Source organism: Lithobates pipiens, unplaced genomic scaffold (genome assembly GCF_037356315.1).
Source record: "Lithobates pipiens isolate NorthernLeopardFrog02 unplaced genomic scaffold, aLitPip1_a1.2 Scaffold_28, whole genome shotgun sequence".
NCBI lineage: Eukaryota > Metazoa > Chordata > Amphibia > Anura > Ranidae > Lithobates > Lithobates pipiens.
Genome location: NW_027507789.1, coordinates 14,587,949 through 14,605,373, shown reverse-complemented (window position 1 = coordinate 14,605,373; position 17,425 = coordinate 14,587,949). Strand labels below are relative to the sequence as shown.

General features: G+C 31.8%; 1 long non-coding RNA gene across 1 annotated transcript in view; it reads right to left on the bottom strand.

Annotated features, from left to right (window-relative positions):
• LOC143935092 (uncharacterized) overlaps positions 1-12,246 on the bottom strand; it is a 13,731-nt gene extending 1,485 nt beyond the window's left edge. Inside the window, exon 1 of the long non-coding RNA XR_013263457.1 lies at positions 11,825-12,246. This is a non-coding gene — a long non-coding RNA (uncharacterized LOC143935092). The remainder of the gene's footprint in view (positions 1-11,824) is intronic.
• Between the last annotated feature and the right edge of the window lie 5,179 nt (positions 12,247-17,425).

The following is a 17,425-nucleotide window of genomic DNA, read 5'->3' as shown; positions in this document are numbered from 1 at the left end:
GCGGGGTTACAGTATATTTTTTTAAATATAATTTTAGCAATTTTTTTAACAAAAAAATACATATTTTTGTCAGGAAATTGTGTTCATGTATTTATTAGAATGCTCCCAGCTCTTAAGAATAAATAAAATAAAACCCTTCTGGTTCAGGAGATGGCTGGGCATCAATAGTAGTATGCTAGCAGTGTTTTTACTTAAAGTAAAAAATAAATGATCTGGATAATTAGTGATGCAAAAAAGAAAAATTAAAATGGAAACTTTTTCAGCTTCCTGTCATGCAAAAAAGTAGTATGCTAGCAGTGTTTTTACTTTAAAATAAAAAATAATTATCTGGGTAATTAGTGATGCAAAAAAAAAATTAAAATGGAAACTTTTATTTTGCTATCATGCAAAAAAGTAGTATGCTAGCAGTGTTTTTACTTTAAAAAAAAAAAAAAAAAATAGAAAAAAAATGATCTGGATAATTAGTGATGCAAAAAAAAAATAATTAAAATGGAAACTTTTTCAGTTTGTTATCATGCAAAAAAAGTAGTATTAGTAGTAGTAGTAGTGTTTTTATGTGAAAAATAAATGATCTGGATAATTAGTGATGCAAAAAAAAAAAAATATATATAAAACTGAAACTTTTTCGGTTTGCTATCATGAAAAAAAGTACTATGCTAGTTGTGTTTTTTACTTTAAAAAAAAAAAAAGAAAAGAAAAAACAATTTTCTAGATGATTAGTGATGCAAAAAAATGTATTTCAGTTTGCTATCATTCAAAGAGAGTATGCTAGCGGTGTTTTTATGTTTAAAAAAAAAAATAGAAAAAAAAATGATCTGGATAATTAGTGATGCAAAAAAAAAAAAAATTTAAAATGGAAACTTTTTCAGTTTGCTATCATGCAAAAAAAGTATTATGCTAGCGGTGTTTTTACTTTACAAAAAAAAAATAGAAAAAAAAAATGATCTGGATAATAAGTGGTGCAAAAATAAAAATTAAAATGGAAACTTTTTCAGTTTGCTATCATGCAAAAAAGTATTATGCTAGTTGTGTTTTCACTTAAAAAAAAAAAAAAAATATGATCTGGATAATTTAGTAATGCAAAAAAAAAAAAAAAATAATATGGAAACTTTCAGTTTGCTATCATGTAAAAAAAAAAAAAAAAAAATCAAGGCCACAGCATTGGAGGACATGAAGCGGATATTGGGTTTGGGGCAGGCTTTTTGAAAGTCTTGGTCATCCATGTTTATAAAAGTTCAAACAGACAGATAAAGTGTCTAGAAATTAGTCATAATAAGGGAAATTACACTCAGGGATTTCATTGTCGGAGGTCCAGAAAAAAAATAAAAAATTCCAAAATATTTGAAGGCCAAAACAATCCGAATATTTCTGCTGGAAAATAAATAAATAAATGAAGGTATGGGGGGTGGGGGGTGGGGGAGATGACAGCAATTGCATAAACTAAAGATAATATGCATTTCAACGGTCGGCGTGGGAAAGTCTTAAGATCATTTAAAACATTTTAAGTCAAAGTGGAAAAAAAAAAAATTTCAAAATATTTTTTTTTGTTTTTTTTAATTATTTTCTTGAGTAACTGAGGATAATGGTTCTATAAGTTTGCTTGTATAGGCCTCTCCCTTCCAATATATATTGATTTTGGTGTATATATTTTACTATGTTATTTTTATTTGCTTGTTCCATTGTGCAGCTGCATGACTCACCTTTTCTTTTTAACACTACATCACCACGGTGACGATGGCGCTATATAAATCAATTTTGATCACGAGCAAATAGACTTGAGAGACGTAACCCATAGCAACCAATCGGGTCAGCCTTTTCTCTTAACAGATAAAGATTTTCAATTGGCTGCTACAGGTTACATTGTCGCCTGCCACTTTGCGCGGTGTTATTAGATAATAACTCAATAACGTCCAATAACACGCCTCGCCGGCAAGCCCCGGCTGCTCTCCGCTCATCTGTACAGGACAAGCATAATCCGCAAATATTAAATTAATATTTTCCTCAGATCTGGATGAAAAGATTTTTTTTATTATTATTATTATTTTTTTTTTATATAAATACAAAAAAAAATATATATATATATATATATATATATATATATATATATATATATATATATATAGAACTGGCTGTGACTGACCAGTAGACCAGGTTGCTCTCCGCTCATCTGTACAGGACAAGCATAATCCGCAAATATTAAATTAATATTTTCCTCAGATCTGGATGAAAAGATTTTTTTTATTATTATTATTATTATTTTTTTTTATATAAATACAAAAAAAAAAAAATATATATATATATATATATATATATATATATATAGAACTGGCTGTGACTGACCAGTAGACCAGGTTGCTCTCCACTCATCTGTACAGGACAAGCATAATCCGCAAATATTAAATTAATATTTTCCATTTTCCTCAGATCTGGATGAAAAGATTTTTATTAATTTTTTTTTTCATACAAATACAAAAATATATGTAAAAAAAAAAAAAAAAAGAACTGGTTGTGACCGAAAAGTAGACCAGGTTGCTTTCCACTCATCTGTACAGGACAAGCATAATCTGCAAATATTAAATTAATATTTTCTTCAGATCTGGATGAAAAGATTTTTATAATTTTTTAAATTTTTTATATAAATACAAAAATATATATATAAAAAAAAAAAAAACTGTCTGCGACCGACCAGTAGACCAGGTTGCTTTCTGTTCATCTGTACAGGACAAGCATAATCTGCAAATATTAAATGAATATTTTCCTCAAATCTGGATGAAAAGATTTTTTTTTATTATTATTATTTTTTTTATAAATACAAAAATATTAAAAAATAAATAAATAAATAAAAGAACTAGCTGCGACCAGTAGACCAGGTGCAAGGACAGCAGCGAGGGAACTGCAAGCCTCAGCGTGCCGCAAGCAGAACCGCCAAGCGGCCCCGCCCACTCTTCACCTCTGATTTAAACAGTTGTACGTCTAATTTAAATGATTCCAGGAAGCAAGCAGTTCCTGAGTGCTCCTCTCAGTGTGTTCTGGACAAATAAAAGCAGAAGGCTGGGCCTGCGCTTGTTAACTGCAACAATAATATCTGCACAGGTGTTTTTTTATGTAAACTTTGAAGTTGAAATAAAATAAATTGTTTCAAAAAAAAAAAAATGTTTGCTTTAAAGAGAATTAAAGGTGTCCTCGCTATCTGAGATGAGCTGGCAATGTTTTAATTTTGGACTTAATGTGCAAAAAAATATATTAAAAAAAAATAAAAAATAAAAATCAGTCTGCCTCTTTAATTGTATATACGAGGGTTCTTCAAAAAGTTTCTGCACTTTTTTTTTTAACTTTATAAATTAAAAAAAAATATATAAATATAATATATAATATAAAAAAGCACGGAATTCCCCTCATATAAATGTATGCATGTATATTATCTTATATAAAACTGCAATTACTTAGATTTATGCATTTTTTGGTAAATATTCATTATTTATTAAATATATTACTTTTTTTTATAAATAAATTTAATGAGAAAATAAATGTAAAAAAAAAAAAAATGGAACCATCTCACATTGATCTAGGTTAACATGCTTCCACTCCTATTGTACTGTTGCTATGGCAGTTGTAACATGACAGCTGTTAAGTTTTCTTTTTGTAAAAGAAAATGAAAGGGAAAAATGAAAAAAAAAAAAAAACACTTTAAAATGAGTCTGCCTATTTTTATTTATTTATTTTATGTAAAATGTATGTATGAATGCATACCAGTTGTCTGGATAGGGTACTGCAACTACCTAGATTTATTAATTTTTTGGTAATTATTCATTGATTATTTTTAAAATATTTTAAATGTGTTATAAATAAATTTGATGAGGGGGAAAAAAAAAATCTAACCATCTCACATTGATCTAGGTCAACATGCTTCCACTCCTATAGTATTTTCTATGGCAGTTGTAACATGGCAACTGTTAAGTTTTCCTTTTGAAAATGGAAATTAAAGACAATAATGAAAAAAAAAAGCTTTAAATTGAGTCTGCCCATTTTATTTTATTTTTATTTTTGGGGGGAATAAAGAGAATAATGAAAAAAAAAGCTTTAAATTGAGTCTACCCATTTTTTATTTTTTTTTGGAATAAAGAGAATAATTTAAAAAAAAAAGCTTTAAATTGAGTCTGCCCATTTAAATTTTTTTTTTTTGGGGGGGGGGGGGGGGGGAATAAAGAGAATAATGAACTAAAAAAATAAAATAAAAAATAAATCTTTAAATTGAGTCTACCCATTTTTTTTATTTGGAATAAAGAGAATAAAAAAAAAAGCTTTAAATTGAGTCTGCCAATTTATTTATTTATGGAATAAAGAGAATAATTAAAAAAAAAAAAAAAGCTTTAAATTGAGTCTGCCTATTTTTTTTATAATTCTTTTATTTAAGTCTGCCTATTTAGATGTATATAAATAGGTATGTATATATGTATGTATAACAGTTTTTTTTTTTTTTGTTAATTATTTATTAAATATTTTAAATGTGTTATAAATAAATTTGATGAGAAAAAAAAAAAAAAAGAACCATCTCACATTGATCTAGGTCAACATGCTTCCACTCCTATAGTATTTGTACCGTTTCTATGGCAGTTGTAACATGACAGCTGTTAAGTTTTCCTTTTGTAAAAAGGTAATTAACGGGAAAAATAAAAAAAAAAAAAAAAAAACTTTATCCATCGTATCATCTGCCTACCATATCTATATCACATCTTCTGTCCGTCCATCTGTCCATTGGTCAGTCCATCTAGTTATCCATCCATCTTATACTAGTACACGTAGGTTTATTTAGGGAATCGATCGTCTAGGATGTACGGGATTTTATAGGAAATCCGGACATTTTTAATGACATCTACCCTTAAATATAACCAAATTTTTTTTTTTTTTTTTAAAAACCTTGTTTCTGCCTTCCCTCAAGCATTGCTGTTGACATCACATTGTTCTTCAGAGAATATCTGTAGGACAAAAGTTTGGTGATCCTGGGCAGGACCCATTACTTTTCACAGAGAACAGTCAATTATTCACTCGGTTATCCTTCTGGACTTTGGAACTTTTTTTTTGAAAAGCGATACCACACTTGTGTCTAATTTAACTGACAATGCAGAGATTGGGAAGATGGGAAGGTCCAATGTGTGCTGCTGACACATCGCATCTACTTTGAAGCAAATCCAACTTTGTCCAGCGGCCAAGGCTTTGTTGAGCTCTGTTATAAGATGTGTTATATTGCCTGTGTATGCATTTCTTTTTTTTTTTTTTTTTAATATACATTATAATTTATTTCATGTTTTACAGTACCCGATGATATTAGATACACGAGTGTCTAAAGAGTGCTACAATTTCTGCAAATGTGTTTGCAAACAGTTCAGAAATAATAAGGTGTCATAAAAAAATGCTATTTTATATATATATATATATATATATATATATATATATATATATATATATATATATATATATATATATATAGTTAATAAAAAAAAAAAACTTACTTCGTTTATTTATTTATTTTATTAAAAATTTAAATAATTACTTCCTTTTTAAATATTTGTTTCTGACATCAAAACCAGTATGTTTTATTTATTTATTTATTTATTTTTTGGTTGAACTAGATGGACTTGTGTCTTTTTTTAACCTAACTATGTATGCAAAATAACCACCGTTGCTTAAAATAGCACTACCTACTGACACTGACGAATACATAAAATCAACAAAAAAGTGTTTTTTTTTTAAATGTATATATATCTATATATAGATATAGATATAGAGAGAAAGAGAGAGAGTAAAGAAAAAATAGTAAAATAATAGTCAAAATTGTATTATTAAATTAAAGTAAAAAAAAAAGAAGAAAAAAAAAAAAATATATATATATATATATATATATATATATATATTTCATACATATATTACAGATGGCATTTGCACACAAACACAGATGTCAGATCACATTTTTTATTTTTTTTTAAATACCACACGCCAATTTTTTTTTTTTTTTTTTTTTACTAAAATTAATTTTATTGCATCTGAGTTGACAAGAATTCAGTTTTCAGAAACGCAAAAAAAAAAAAAAATAGTAATCAACAGGTATATCTTAGCATAGACTTCATTAACATTGAAAGAGTTAAAATGTAGCACTATTTTAGATTAAAATGTTCCAAAAAAAGGTGCAAAAGAGGTGTATGTGTGGCTTTACTGTGGGCCTATCTCCATTGCGAACAGGCTGTCTTTTTTTTTTTTTTTTTTTTTTTTTTTTTTTTTTTTCCATGCATCAAAGGGCTCTATGCATTAAACTGGGTGGGAATGATATGTTAAAAAAATAACTTTAAATATCCATGACATCTATAAATAAGCCCAGAATCTAAAGGAGCGCAGGGCTGGGAATAAGGGAATCCATAAATCTGGGGCAGATCTAACTTCAGCCAAATCACAAGTTTCTGGGATAGAAAAAAAAAAAAAAAGTATATTTTTATATACTAGTGTAATCTTTCCTAAGGCTTTTTTTTTTTTTTTATATATATTTTTTCTGACACTCCGCCAATTCACTTCTGTTTGAGAATATAAAGAAGTTTTAAGAAACAGAATACCTAACAGGAGGATACATAGATTTCTAGGCAATCCAGGCAGCATGAAAGTTGCAATGCAGACAATTATTTTTATTAATAATAGTAATCAATCTTTACAATAGTCTAGTAGCTGTCTTTGGTGAACAAAGGCTTTGACTACATGTAGTCGAATACAGCACTATTCATGTCTTTTTTTATTTATTTATATATCTCTATTTATTGTGGTACATTAGAAAGGCGCAGTCATTTGGCAATAACACTTTTTTTTACATTTTATAAAACTTTATTTTTTTATTAACATACTTGAAAAAAAAATACACATTTATTTACATTTTTTAAATAAAAATTAAAAGAATATATGAATTATATTTAAATTATTTATGAAAAATTATACATGGCTTTATCTTCAAACAAATCCCTTAAGCGTGTTGATTTTTCTTTATATATTTGCTGTAAAAACAATATATATATATATATATATATATATATATATATATATATATATATATATATATATGTATATATATATATATATTTTTTTTTTACAGTACAGCAAACCTGATTACTAATAAAAAAAAAAAAAACAATCTATATATCATTTAAACAAAAAAATGGACCTTGTTAAATTAAGTTAACTAATAATACATGCATTTTAAAAAATTTTATTAAAAAAATAAATAAATCATAGTACCATCTGTAATAAGCGTAGGTTTTTTTAAATTGTATTATTGTTATTTTATTATTTATGTTTTATTTACTTCATAGTGGAATCTAGTTAAGTTCAATGCTATAGAAAGAGAATAATACATGCATTTTAAAAAAAATTTGATAAAAAAAAATCATAGTAATATCTGTAATAAGCGTGGGTTTTTTTTTTACTTTTTACAATTTATTATTGTTATTTTATTATTTATATTTTATTTACTTTTAGAGGAAGCTTGTTAAGCATAATGCCATAGAAAGAGAATAATACATGCATTGAAAAAAAAAATATTAAAAAAAAATCATAGTAATATCTGTAATAAGCGTGTTTTTTTTTTTTTTTTTATACATTTTATTCTTGTTATTTTATTATTTATATTTTAATTACTTTTAGAGGAAGCTTGCTAAGTATAATGCTATAGAAAGAGAATAATACATGCATTTAAAAAAAGTTTATTTTAAAAAATCATAGTAATATCTGTAAGAAGCATTTTTACATTTTATTGTTGTTATTTATATTTTATTTACTTCGTAGTGGAATTGTGTTACGTATAGTGCTATAGAAAGAGAATAATATTAAAAAAATTAAAATAAAATAAAAAAATATTTAAAAAAAGCATGGTATTTAATAAGCATGTTTTTTTTTTTTTTTTTTTTACAATTTATTATTTATATTTTTTTTACTTCGTAGTGGAATCTTGTTAAGTATGAGGCTATGGAAAGAAATAAACTGTGGAAAAGTATTTTTTTTAATGCCAATATAAAATTTGCACAGGAAGATAAATTGCATGCACATCTACATTTGATTGCAAACCTATGAATTTTCTGTGAACCAGGGAAAGGAGTCCAGAAAGTTCATTGTCCTTCTGTTTATTAAACATTTCTGTCTGCATCTGGGAAGAAATAATTAAATAAAATATTCTCCGGTTTCACTGAATTGTTTAAATGTATCTACTAGCATCAAAATAAAGTTACAGCCTACTGTGATGCAAATGCTTTTTTTTTTAATTTTTTTATTTAAAAGCCAAAGCTACAGTTGCACTAATGGCATACAATATAATATCTCCAGTAGATGCAAACGGCTATACCAAGCAGTCTAAATGTTTTTGGTTACATGGCAACAAAACCGATTTAAATGTAAATTTTCTTTTTTAGAATTACAAATCCCACAATTACAAAATGGTGTTTGTTTTGTATTACCAACTGATAATCAATGGCATTGTGATGAGGGGACAAAAAAAAAAAAGACTGTGAAAGTTAGAGATCTGAAATACTTTATTGTAAAATGTATTTAAAATTTATCTGAAATTTATTGTAAAATTTTGATTTGGTAAACGGTTTCAGCTTTTTATATTTTTATTTTAATCATTTTTTTTCTTATTTTTTTTTTTTTTTTTTAGGAATCCTGTTTCTTTCCTTTTTCAGACAAATATTAAATATCACCTATTTTGGCATTTTTATTTTTTCTTTCATTCATTTAGTATCAAACAAGAAAAAAAAAGTGTGAAAATCGTAATATTTCTGTAACATGTTTAGCAGGCATAAAATAATATATATATATATATATATATATATATATATATATATATATATATATATATATATATATTTTTTTTTAAGGCTGTTATGTAGTTAATCAGCCACTATTTCATTCCAGAATGCAAGAGGTTAATTTTTCTAACGCTCGGAAGTTCTTTGGAAAAAAAAAAAAAATCCCCTCCCTTTTTCATTATTGGATTTTTTGCATATTTTTGCCAGTTTTTTTTTTTTTTTTTTTTTTTAGGCCCTGATATACACAAAAAAAAAAAAAAAAAAAGACAAATAACACCTAAGGTTTGTGTGTCTTTGTTTCTTCAATACACAAAGTGATCAAATATGCAACATGTCAGTGCTAAAAAGGTAATGCCCCTCTAGTTCAATCAATTTAATTAAAGGGATAACTGGGGACAGCTGTGAGAATATTTTATTAAACAATCAGTGGTGATTTGGGTTTGACCCCGCCTTACATAACTTTTCGAATCCTTGGATCACAGTGGAGTTTTCCATATAAATTATACGGCTTGGTTATGTATGGGAAAGTAAGAGAATTCTGACAGCCAGTTAAACAAAAACAGATTCTGCCAAAAATAAAAAAAAAATAAAAAAAAATTTGAATGGAAAATATTTTGGACTCCAGTTGCCCCCATGGGTTGCCGTAAAGCCAAAATTTCAAAATTGCAGTGAGAATGCCACTTTTTTTGAAGGCCTTCTATTAATTCTGCAGGGCTTGCCAGCTTGCTGTCCCTGACGACCGGCTGTTGTTTATAGTTCAATATAAGCTTTAGGTACAAAAATAAATTTTAAAAAAAATCAGGTCTTCTTCTTTTTTTTTTTTTTTAGTTCCCACAGTTTTTCCCTCAATGCACTTATACAAAATAAAAACAGTAAATTCAAAATAAATGGATGTCATATCCAAATAAAATGGATGAAATTGTTTGCAATTTTATATATATATATATATATATATATATAATAGTAGCTAATTAGTGTTTCCCCCCCCAAACATATTTCCATTAAATGCATTAAACACAAAAATCGTGGCATAATAGTAAACGTTAAGGACGCATTGATATATTATGACAGAAGGGCATGGAAAATTTGCTAACACATGCTTATTTATTGTAAAAAAAAAATGCACATAAAAAAGAAAATGCACAACATATAAAAAGCAAACAAAAAAAATGAAATAATGAAAGCGAGAAACATTAAAATGCTTTGGGGGAAAAAAATGAAAGGAACTGTTAAGAAAATATGGAAAATTTAAAGGATACCAAATATAAAAAAGAAATTCTGCAAAATAGGCCTAAATAGCCATGTAGGGTGGGGTCTGAAAAACTGAAAAAAAATAAAATATAAAAGTGAGAAACACTAAAATGCTTTAGAATTTTTTTTTTTAAATTGTAAAAATGACATGATTCCAAACATAAACAAAAATGGATTTTGCAAAATAGATATATATAATCATGTGGGGGAGAAAAAAAAATCTAAAAACAGAATGAATTCAAAGATTAAATCTGGGAAAACACTAAAATGCTTTGGAAAAAAAAAGGAATTGTTAAAAGAAAATGTGTAAAAATGAAATGATACCAAACATAAAAAAATAAAATCTGCAAAACAGATCTATATAATCATGTGGGGGGAGGGGGGGGTCATAAAAACATAAAAAATAAAATATGAAAGCGAGAAACGCTAAAATGCTTTGGAAAAAAATAAAAAGAATTGTATATATAATCATGAGGGGGGGGGGGGGGGGAATCTAAAAAACATAATGAATTAAAAGATGAAATCTGGGAAAACACTAAATTGCTTTAGGAAAAAAAAAGGAATTGTTAAAAAGAAAAAAAATGTGTAAAAATGAAATGATACCAAACATAAAAAAATGAATTCTGCAAAATAGGTCTATCTATATAATCATGTGGGGGAGAAAAACCTAAAAAACTGAATAAAATAAAATCTGAAAGCGAGAAACACTAAAATGCTTTGGGAAAAACTAAAAGGAATTGTTTAAAAGAAATTGTAAAAATGAAATGATACCAAACATAAAAAAATGAATTCTGCAAAATAGATCTATATAATCACATGGGGGAGAAAAACCTAAAAAAGTGAATAAAATGATATCTGAAAGCGAGAAACACTAAAATGCTTTGGAAAAACTAAAAAGAATTGTTTAACAAAAATTGTAAAAATAAAATATGAAAGCAAGAAACACTAAAATGCTTTGGAAAGAAAATGTGTAAAAATGAAATGATACCAAACATAAAAAAAATCTGCAATATAGATCTAATCTTGTGGGGGGAAAAAAATCTGAAAAACAGAAAAAAATTTAATAAAATATTAAAGCGAGAATCACTAAAATGCTTTAAAAAAAAATGTGTAAAAATGAAATGATACCAAACATTAAAAAAATTTGATCTATTTAATCTTGTGGGGGGGAAAAAATCTGAAAAACAGAATAAAATAAAATATGAAAGCGAGAAACACTACAATCCATTGTAAAAAAAAAAAAAAAAAAAAAAAAAGGAATTGCTTACATTTAAAATTTTTATTATACCAAGCAACAAATAGAGAAATACTGCAAAATAGACCTATATAATCATGTGTGTGTGGGGGGGGGGGGGGGGGGGATCTGAATAAAATAAATAAAATAAGTGAGAAATACTAAAATACTTTAAAAATAAATAAAAGGAATTGTTAAAAAAAAAGTGTAAAAATGTAATTATATTATAAAATTAATTATACACATAAAAAAAAAAAATATTCTGCAAAAAAATAGAAAATCTGAAAAATAAAATAAGATAAAATTCGAATTAGGGAGCAAAATAATGCCAAGAAATGTAAAAAGGGGGTGGTTAGACTTCTTTGAAGAGCTGCCAAATAATTTACATAGTAGACAATAGAAGTGATTTATTGACACAGGGATTTGAAATCCAGAACATGGCGGGTTAATTCAACGCCTTCTCTCCTGTGTCATTCTTGCCAACATATCAGGGTGCTGCACCTACCTGCATGGGCGACCTGCGAGTTTGTAGGTCGTTTTTTAAAAGACGGGTGGAGCAAAGTGGATCGGCGCAATTCATAATCCATTGATGAGCGCCCCCCCCCCCCCCGATATGCAACCCCAGGAATCCATCTCAATGAGGTCTCTTTTCAATGGATAATGCAGAAAGTTGATGGTGGTGGTGGTGGTTGTGGTGGTGGTGGGGGGAAGGGAGGGGGGGGTGAGATAATCCTCCACCCCATCCCCCCACCTCCTCCCTTTTTCCCCTCCACCAGGCTGAGGAAGGTCTTATTGTTCTTGCAAATTGGTCTTTGCTGTGTCCCCTCCCCTAAATCCCATGGGAAACCCACAGATTCGGTGCAGCCCTGGGCTCCTTCCTTATGTGGCCAAAAAAAAAAAAATCTCATGCTCTCCCCACCTCCCCCCCCCCCCACATACCCACCCACCCCACTACCCCCCCCCCCCCCCCAGCGCACGTCGATGGAAAAAGCGATGGGCAACCGCTTGGAGCAAAACCCAGTTGGTCTCCTGGCGCGTTGGTGGTTGTTGGGTTCGAAGATCTTCACGCGATGCCGGAGGATGCATCCTGGTGTAGAATGGTCCTGCAGGGGCCTTGCCGTCGTCGGCCCTCCCGTAGCGCCCCCTCCTCGGATGTGGGCTCCGATTCTTGACCCCCTTTTTTTTTTTCTTTTTTTTTCTCATTTTTTTTTTTTTTTTGGAAGACCTCTTTGGTGGAAGAGCCACACTTGCCTTGGCTGCTGCTTGTTGGTTACAGAGCTGCCTGTACTGTGCAGCTGGCTAGAGTCTACTCTGGGAGGAGGGAAGCACTGGAGAGGGAGTGTGAGCACCGGGGAGGGAGGGAAAGGGCACTGGAGCAACAGCTCTTGTCAGCCTGCCAGCTTCTGTAATAGAGCTTTAGGGCACGCCTCCTATTAAGGTGGAACAGCCCCATTAGTCCTTGAAGAGCACAAAAAAAAAAAAAAATTTGCAAGCCAAAAAAAAAAAAAAAGAAATAAAAAAAAAATAAAAATAAAAGGCCTGCCTTAACAATAAGACATATCCAGATTACAAGACTCCCTGTCTTATTATGTGCCGAGTTCACATCAGATTGCCGTTGCCCGTGTTTGGCGTTTCATCGTTTCTCATCTTGCATTGTGTACGGGTTGCTGTAAACAACAGCTACGAGGCGGCGCAAACGGCGTGCCGCTCTATATTATCCAATTACATTTTCAAAGAGGCCATATGGATTGTACGCTCTGGCGGCGTTGAAGTGCTTAGCTGTGTGCTGATGCTGTTTTGCACATTGCTGACAAGGTAGCAGTAAAAAAAAAAAAAAAACGTGCATAGCCAATGATAGCGCTTACGGAATATAAAAAAAAAAAAAAATGAAGGCGTCTGCAGGAGCTGCCATTTTTTTTTTCCATCAGAGGAGTTAAAGAGACATTCCAGGCCAATAAAATAATAATTAAAAAATATTTAAAAAATTGGAGCTGTTTTATCTGACGTTGCCTGCCTTATAATTTCCTTTTTTTATTGTTTATTTTTTTTTTATTAGTCACTCTCCATCATGCCAACCCCTTTTCCTCCAATTTCCTTTTTATTGTTTTTTTTTTTTTTTTTTTGTTTTATTAGTCACTCTCCATCATGCCAACCCCTTTTCCTCCTTCTCTCTTAAAATCCCTTTTTAATTTTTTTAACCTTTTTTTAAAGAAATTTCTCCCCCTACTTCCTGGGTTCTTGCCTAGGCAAGAATCATATTTCGTTTTTTTTGTTTTTTACTTTGTACATACCATGGCGTCTCATTGGGATGGGGGGAGATGCCGCTGTCCCTTCCCAGCACTGAACCATGGTGTATTTTTGTTGCCAAAAACAATAATTACAAAAAATTAGAGTTGCGTCATTAGATGTTGCCTGTCTAAAATTAGTTGGTTTTTTTTTTTTTGTTTTTTTTTATATTATGTGGCCAGGTACTGATGGTGTCCCACCATTATTTATTTATTTATTATTATTATAATTATTGATTATTTTATTTAATTATAATGATGGAGCTTACGGAATATAAAAAAATAAAAACAAAAAAGAAGGCATCGACGGGGGCTGCCAGTTATTCGAGGAACATCAGAGGAGTTAAAGAGACATTCCAGGCCAATAAAATAATAATTAGAAAATATATATAAAAAAAATTGGAGCTGTGATATTGCCTGCCTTATAATTCCTTTTTTTTTTATTGTTTATTTTTTTACTATTCACTCCCCATCATGCCAACTCCTTTTCCTCCTTCTCTCTTAAAATCACTTTTACATTTTTTTTTTTTTAACCTTTTTCAAAGAAATTTCTCCCCCTACTTCCTGGGTTCTTGCCTAGGCAAGAATCGCATTTTGTTTCTCACCCCAGGAGACCATGGATACCGGACTTTGCACATACCATGGCATGTCATTGGGGGGTGCCGCTGTCCTTTCCCAACACTGACCCGTAGTGTATGTTTGTTGCCAAAAATAATTACAGTTGTGTCCCTAGATGTTGCCTGTCTATAAATTCTTCTTTTTTTTAAACTATGTGGCCAAGTAGTTGGTGTCCCCCAATATTTATTTATTAATTATTATTATTAATTATTTATTAATAATATTAATATTTATTATTATTTATAATTATTATTAATTATGTATTATTATTATTATTAATAATAATTCATGTTATATTTTTAATTATAATATAACTGGCTACTGACATTTATAGGTAAAGTTGATCCAGGGAATATCTGATTTCCGGGGGATCAGGAAGGAATTGTTTCCACTGCAGTAGCAAATTGGATCATGCTTTGGTTTTTCGCCTTACTCTGGGTCAACTGTGGGTGAAGGATTCTGTACATGGGATTGTATGATTTAAAAAAAAAATTTGGGTTGAACTGGATGGACTTGTGTCTTTTTAACTAACTAATTATATTTTATATATATATATATATATATATATATATATATATATATATATATATATATAAATGGATGCCGGTTGTTTGAGGAACATCAGAGGAGTTAAAGAGACATTCCAGGTCAATAAATAATAATTAAACAAAAAAATGAACTGTTTTATTTGACTTTGCCTCCCTTATATTTCCCTTTTTATTATTTATTTTTTTATTATCCATTTTCCATCATGTCAACCCCTCTTCCTCCTCCTCTCATAAAATCACTTTTTACATTTTTTCCAATCCTTTTTCAAGGGAATTTCTCCCCCTTCTTCCTGGATTCTTGCCTAGGCACAAGTGAAATTTAGTTTCCTGACGCCTTCATGGCAGCACACACTGGGTTGTGACTCCGCCCCCACAACCTGACAGGATTGGTTAACTATAAATTTGAAGGGGAGACCTCCCGCTGCATTCTCTTTTTTATCCTCACCTGACAGGTTGGAGCGTTCGAGTTTCAAAGATACCTACAGATGAATAAGCCTCTTACCGCCTCACCCCAGCAGGTTCAAGCCTCTCCTGTTTGGAAGTCCCTCCTGTACAGTCTCTAAATGAGCTCTATGGAGGGAATCCCCGTTCTGGTGGTCTCAGGGGACTTCTCATGGATTTTTTTATAGGCTTTAAATAAGCCTTTATTATGCAGTGGGCTCCCTTTTTATATATCCTGTTCGTTTGTCTGCTTAAAGTACATTCTCCTATCTTACTTTTCTTGCAGGAGTGGCTGGGTCTTGCTGTCCTCCGGGACAGCTGTCATGGCCGCCGCTAGTGTCCTCGCCGCTCTGCGCATGTCTGTTGGCATCTGGTTGTTTTTTCTTTCCGAAGAGAGGGTTTTTCCCTCTTCCAAGATGGCGCCGGCATCCTCGAGCCGTTCTGCGCATGCGCGGAGCGTCATTCGGCGCCGTTATGGCGCCGTTTTTAAAATCACAGCTGTATGCTTCTGCATGCTGCTGTTTGCAAATTACTGCCCTGTATTTCGGTTATCAGCTGGATAAGGTAAGAATTTTCCTTATTTTTCTACTGTGGCTGCATAGTTCTTTGTGTGTATATACTCCTCCTGTTTTGCAGATGCTAAAAATTTTAAAGGGACAGGTTTTCAAAAAAAAAAAAAAAAAAATTCTTAAAAAAAAAAAAAAAAATGTATGTTTTTTAATTATTTGTTTATTATCGGTATCGCAAGGAAAATTCTTTTCTTCTTCCTTCAGCCTACTCTGTCTACCTTTTTTCATGGAGTCCACTGCCCACGCAGACCATCGACAGCTGGAAAGGTAAGAGGCTCTACAAGTCGTAGGTGAGTATTGAAGGGGAAAAAGAGTGCCGACTGCTAAAGATGCTGCTTTTCTTGCAGCCCTACCAGATCAAGGGGAGCAAGTTCCAGGCATGGAAGAGGCTCAAGTCGCACTTCCAGTAGGAGATCGCACAGAAGTCGCTCCAGGTCCTCATCTCGTCAGAGACATGGTCGCTCCCACCACGGTCGCACTCGGCATAGCCGCTCGGATCACAGGTCTCCTTCCTCTCATCACAGCCATCGCACCAGACCCGCAGCTAACGCCTGCTGGATATGTGGCGCACCGGCCCTTCCGGAGAAGCTTGCCTGTCGCTCTTGCTTCAATGAAGCAACTAAAGAGAAGGAAGCAGACGCCAGAATTACGACTGACCTCATAAGGGAATCAGTGCGTGAATCTATTTTGGCAACAGCACCTGCTATGGAGGTGGCAGGCCCTAGCACATCCACGGCGCACACATATCATTCCCAAGCCTCAGAATCATCCTCAGATAATGACGACCAGGAGATGTCTGCAGGATTTGATTTTTCTTTGGTGGAACCATTTGCAAAATCGGTCAAGGAGGCTATCGGCTGGGAGGATATTATTCCAGAACCTCAGAAGACCCGCAAGTACTTTCCCAATTTAAAAAGACGACCAGAGTCCTTCCCATTTATTGAGGAACTCGGAGATCTTATTAAAGATGAGTGGGAATCAGACAAGCGACCCAGCATAGCGAACAGATTAGCGAAGATGTATCCGCTGGACGAATCAAAGGTTAAACCTCTGATTAATGCTCCCATAGTGGATTCCTCCCTGATGCGCCTGGCCCGTCATGTCACTTTACCCATTGAAGATGCGGTCTCTTTTAAAGACGTATTGGACCGTAAAATGGACTTGGAGTTAAAGAAAGCGTATTCCATGGCAGGGGGCTCCTGCAGACCGGCTATTACTACAGCGGCAGTGGCAAGAGCTATTTCTGGATGGGCTACTAAATTGGAGAAGGATCTGCTAGAAGGTGCAGAAATGGAGAAATTAGTCTCTTCCTTGCAAGAGATCAGATTGGCAGGCGACTTTGTAGCAGAGGCCTCAGTGGACATCATAAGATCCTCGGCCAGAACAATGTTGGCATCGGTAACAGCTAGAAGGGCCCTATGGCTGAAGCCATGGATGGCCGATACAGCCTCTAAAATAAATTGGTGTAAGATCCCTTACGATGGTTCTAGTCTCTTTGGAGCCAAACTGGATTCGGCTATTTCCAAGGTCACAGGAGGGAAATCTGGCCTGATTCCCTCCGACAGAAGACCCAAAGCTCACAAAGGGCCTTCTTTCAGGCGAAATCTTCCGGACAAGTATAGAGAGTCCAGATCCTATCGTCCCG